Genomic DNA, 6,000 nt, shown 5'->3' on the forward strand with positions numbered 1-6,000 from the left:
AGCCATACCTATTCTTACCTAATGTGTGTGGTCTTTCAGTGAGCTCTAGTCCTTTACTTTACATTTACACTCACTGACAGAATTTAATTAAATCCTTTATTATTATTATAATTAATTATATTCAAAGTCCAAGATGAGAGACATATGACAGAAAATGAGCATAGACTTCAGCAACCCAGATGAAGTTCTTTGGTGTATATGAAAAGCAGAGGAAAAGAAACTGTAGGTGCATGCAATTATTCTCTTGCCCACATCCAAATTTATGCCTTATGAACTAAAAAGTTCCTCAACCATCTTGAAGATGTAGAAGGGGCAAAATCACTCACTTGTGTTAATTTTGAGATGATCCTTGAAGTCACCTGGATATTGCACTGAGCTACTTATATGGGAATAAACCCAGATTACCCCCTATCAGCATGCACACTCTGAGAAAAAGGGCCTTTGCTACCTACTAAATGAGCACAGGAAGAGAAGATTTACTTGCAAAATAATCCCCCGAAAGTTTCACCTACCTTTCACCCTAGAACCCAGGAAAACCCTACAGATCCTAGGTCGCACTTTAGACCAGCTGAGACAGTACTATACCAGGTACATCAGCAAGAAGCAAAGGCTTCATCAGCATTGGTCTTCAGAATTGCATTTTTAAATCTCCCAGCCATCTCCCCATTAATGCACAACAGAGCTGTCTCAGAGCACACAAACCATATCTCTTTCAGCTGAAGCTAAACCGAAAGCTGTGCTCCAGCCGCTGATGAGCACAGAGTCTACAGGACTAGGCTATAGCTAGCACGAATTCCCCAAAACCGTGTGTGGTGCAAAGGTCAGTGCAGGTTGTTTCACTCAGCAGATCCACTCCTAATAGAATGCACTACTTGCTAATGTAGAAAGAGACATGTTCAACTACTGCACAAAAGGACAATGACAAGTGGGGACAAGGCTGATTATAGTCAGCCAAAATCAACTGTCAAGCCCTAACAAGCTTGTGATGAAGTACAGCTAATGTAATTATCACCTTAGGGTCCACAGAGAAGTGCACAGATATAGTAGAAGACAAATGGGCTAGTAAGCAAGAGTCAGACAAGTAAAAAGCAAGGATTTCCAAACTGAAGGCTGTGATCAAGACAGCAACAAAAAGTGCACTAAGTCAAAATGCAAGGTAATGCAGCCAACAGAGGAGTGCAAGAGAGCAGTTACTTGAGCAAGGAACCCAATGCCCATAATTTATGTTAAATAACATAGTTGATTGTAGCTCCTTAATTACTTTGACAGAAAAAATACTATTAAGAAAGCCACCTTTCTTTAACTTCATCCATTTTCTGTCTTTCCTCTGGTCTCATATTACATTTTCATCATGAAGGTTGCAAAGTTTTTTCTACAGTTCCCAAGACAGGGATGATGGGTTTTGCTGTTGACATTTCTAGTGAACCACACATGAATTCATAACAGCTCCCACATCCAAAGGAGACCCTTATCCAAACACCTTGTTTTTTTCCTTGATATGTGATACCATAAACCTGTTACTTCCGTCATGGATCAGACGCCTTTGGGGAAAAAGAAAGTGGAACACAATTTCTATGGAAAGAAAATAATTACAGTTTCTACTAAGATCTTTGTAGAATTTTTTCTTACATCATAAAGAAGACAAGAAAACACAGTATAAAGCATTGAATTTATAGGTCACCTTTACAAAATAAATTACAAATAATTATACATATCTATCATACTGAGTTCTGCATATCATGTTGGTGTTCCTCAATTCATCTGTCTCTCATACTGAGGGGATGCATCCATCAGCTATTCATCAACAAGCTTGTCATATGGGGGTAACAGAAGTTATCTTCAAGGTAACTTACTGACATTACTTAATTAAATATCTTGAAATATTGCACAGTATTTTCCTGTACCATCATGAGAGACAATGGTAATTACATGGTGATTCCCACAAACACTTTATGAATCCTCAATTAGTGTGCTACTAACCTGATTTGACATTATGGCTAGACTGTAACAAATTATTTGTAGTTAAATATTTTAAATATTCAACCACCTTTTTTCTTTATAAGCTATCCAACATTGTCTATTTTTCAAAGTTATTCAGATTGCTTTTGCAAAATACCCAATGAATAGGTGTTTGAAAAATTCCTGACAATTTTGACTGGGTAATTTCCAAGGCAACAAGAAGTTGCAACACATCATAGAACCATAGAATCATAGAATAGTTAGGGTTGGAAAGGACCTTAAGATCATCTAGTTCCAACCCCCCTGCCATGGGCAGGGATGCCTCACACTAAACCATATCACCCAAGGCCTCGTCCAACCTGGTCTTGAACACTGCCAGGGATGGAGCATTCACAACTTCCCTGGGCAATCCATTCCAGTGCCTCACCAACCTCACAGTAAAGAACTTCCTCCTTATATCCAATCTAAATTTCCCCTGTTTAAGTTTTAACCCGTTACCCCTTGTTCTGTCACTACAGTCCCTAATGAAGAGTCCCTCTCCAGCATCCTCATAGGCCCCCTTCAGATACTGGAAGGCTGCTATGAGGTCTCCACGCAGCCTTCTCTTCTCCAGGCTGAACAGCTCCAACTTTCTCAGCCTGTCTTCATACGGAAGGTGCTCCAGTCCCCTGATCATCCTCATGGCCCTCCTCTGGACTTGTTCCAACAGTTCCATGTCCTTTTTATGTTAAGGACACCAGAACTGCACACAATACTGCAGGTGAGGTCTCACGAGAGCAGAGTAGAGGGGCAGGATCACCTCCTTCAACCTGCTGGTCACGCTCCTTTTGATGCAGCCCAGGATACGATTGGCTTTCTAGGCTGCGAGCGCACACTGAAGCCAGCTCATGTTCATTTTCTCATCGACCAACACCCCCAAGTCCTTCTCTGCAGGGCTGCTCTGAATCGCTTCTCTGCCCAACCTGTAGCTGTGCCTAGGATTACTCCGACCCAGGAGTAAGACCTTGCACTTGTTATGGTTAAACTCCATGAGGTTGGCATCAGCCCACCTCGCAAGCTTGTCGAGGTCCCTCTGGATGGCATTCCTTCCCTCCAGCGTATCAACCGAACCACACAGCTTGGTGTCATCGGCAAACTTGCTGAGGGCGCACTCAATCCCACTGTCCATGTCAGCGACAAAGATGTTAAACAAAACCACCCCCAAGACTGATCCCTGAGGGACGCCACTCGTTACTGGTCCCCAGCCAGACACTGAGCCATTGACCACAACTCTTTGTGTGTGGCCATCCAGCCAGTTCTTTATCCACCGAGTGGTCCATCCATCAAATTGATGTCTCTCCAATTTAGAGACAAGGATGTCGTGTGGGACAATGTCGAAAGCTTTACACAAGTCCAGGTAGATGACATCAACTGCTCTACCCCTGTCCCTCAGTTCCGTAGCCCCATCATAGAAGGCCACCAAATTGGTCAGGCAGGATTTCCCCTTAGTGAAGCCATGCTGACTGTCCCCAAGCACCTTGTTGTTTTTCATGTGCCTTAGCATGCCTTCCAGGAGAATCTGCTGCAGGATTTTGCCAAGCACAGAGGTGAGACTGACTGGTCTGTAATTCCCCGGGTCATCCATTTTCCCCTTCTTGAAAATGGGGGTTATATTTCCCTTTTTCTAGTTGTCGGGATCTTCACCTGACTGACATGATTTCTCAAATATGGTGACAGTGGTTTAGCAGCCCCATTTGCCAGCTCCTTCAGGACCCGCGGATGGATTTCATCAGGTCCCATGGACTTGTGCATGTTCAGATCCTTAAGATGGTCTCAAACCAGATCCTCCCCTACAGTGGGCCCAAGGTCTTCATTCTCACAGTCCCTGCATCTGCCTTCCAAGACTTGGGTGGTGCGGTCAGAGTATCTGCCAGTGAAGACTGAGGCAAAGAATCATTGAGAGCCTCTGCCTTCTCCAAAGCTAAACAACCCTAAACACAGCCATCTTAAGTGCCAACAGATAAATGTATATGTATAGTACAGCTTATTTCTGTTAAGAAGTATTTGACCTTAAAAACATTCGTAAGAAGCGTGGACTCAGGAGCATGTATTTTTCACATTTTCATTATCTTCTTCCCCAAAGGACGTATAGATGAAGCAGGTTTTGGTTTATCAGGTAAACATGGAGCCTGTTTCTCAGTTTGTCAGTAGATGTGCTCCTCTTTGCAGGTCAGAGCATTTGGACCCTAATAGAGGATTCACAGATTGTTAGATTTCCAAGGATGTCAGTGGTTCATCTTTCTGCCTGTATAATTCCTTCATGAATTTTCAGCACAAACCAGAACCTTCTTCCAGGGAGCTGACAGCCATAAAGCATTTTTGAAAGTACCATAAATGCTCTTGTATTTGTACTCTGCAAATCAGAGCATTTCCCCAGTGTCGTTTAAAATGCCCGTTCCAGTTGCCACATCCTGTTTATATGTGGCTGCTATTTCTGACTATGCAATTTATTGATATTGTATCATGTTTGTTCCAAGAAGATTTTGCAAATTCTCCAGAGTTTCTTCCCGCTGTGTCTTCCACTGATGAGAGCATCTCATCCCAAGGTGTGTCACAGACAAGGCACATACTGTGAAGACCAGCAATGGTATGAGGAGTTCAGAGAGACATTAACAGACATTGAAAACATACAACTTAAAAACTTGGAAAGAGTTCTGTGTTTCTGAAAATTCAAGATCTCATTTTATCCCATCATTTTCACTAATTATAATTGCAGGACATAAATCCATGCTAGTGTCCCCTAGGGTCTCCTCCAGATATTTTCCTTCCATATGCTGTGAGGCTATTTTCTCCTCTTAGTTTCCATCTCTCTTATTCTCTCTAACTCCTGCTATTTGCTCTACCACATCTCTGCTAAGCTCCAGGTCCCAGCAGACTCTCCCCTTTCAGTTCTTTATTTTCTTTAATATGCTCCTTGCCTGAAAAAATGTTATCTGTTTTTCACCACTTCTACTAATTTTCTTCTCCTTTTCATCCTAAACATGACTATTTCCTGAAGCACATTGAGTCACCTATATACTTAACTGCTACTATAAAGCCTTGCCTAAGTACTTCATGTATTTTTTTTATTTCCTTTTTCAAACAGCCTTGTGTTTTTCTACTTTATGTCTAAATCATCAGTTTAAATACATCTCAACTGCTGTTGACTCTGGCCAATGAGGACATTAAAACACATTTACCTTGCCCATGGATGCTACACCACAGAGGAATCAGTACCAGTATCTGTTGTCCTGGTCCTTCAGCCAGTAATTGTGAAGCCCAGACATTGTACCTCACTAGACCCTGAACACAACTGAGGGGGCTCTCTCTGACTTTCATGAATATTGCTTATAGCTGGAAATATTTGAGACAACAGACATTTTTCTGAAAGATATCTTCTAGAGGTTTTCTGTGCTAAACCAGACACACTCCATGCTCCTAATCCCAGTGCCTTTATCAAGGTGTCTGTTTTTACTTTACACAGCACACTGTGTTGTACTTTGCAGAGTACAGATATGGAATACTTATCACCTGCAGAAATGTTATGATCATTTCCTCCTGACATTTCATGCTATCAAGTGTTATAAACTATGATGAAATGTCATCATTCAAATACAGCAGCAAAAAAAAAAGCCAACTCCAAACACGAGCTGACTACAGAGTATGTGGAAAACACCCCCACTTTATCAGCAAATAGTAGAAAAGTAGTTGATAATTTATGTCATAGCATACAAAGTCTCTGAAGTCATACATTATTCATAGAAAAAGTCATCTTTGTGTCTTTAAAGAAGACACATTAAAAAGTACAATGTTAAAAATAGATGGCATTTTATTGGAGATCATAATTATTTTAAAAGTTGGCAACAGGGCTTTTTAGTTCCTAAAATGACCTTTCAAGATGAAATGGGAAAAGAAAAGCTGCTCTGAGGAAGAAGCTATGAAAAACTCTATGCATAAAGAAGGCATTCATCTTTAATATGAATGTGAATATATTCGCCAATGAGAACAGAGGCCAGTAAAATC

This window comes from Pezoporus flaviventris, unplaced genomic scaffold (genome assembly GCF_033815535.1).
Source record: "Pezoporus flaviventris isolate CSIRO_AGI_PZ_B2104156 unplaced genomic scaffold, CSIRO_AGI_Pfla_v1 ptg000002l, whole genome shotgun sequence".
Lineage (NCBI taxonomy): Eukaryota > Metazoa > Chordata > Aves > Psittaciformes > Psittacidae > Pezoporus > Pezoporus flaviventris.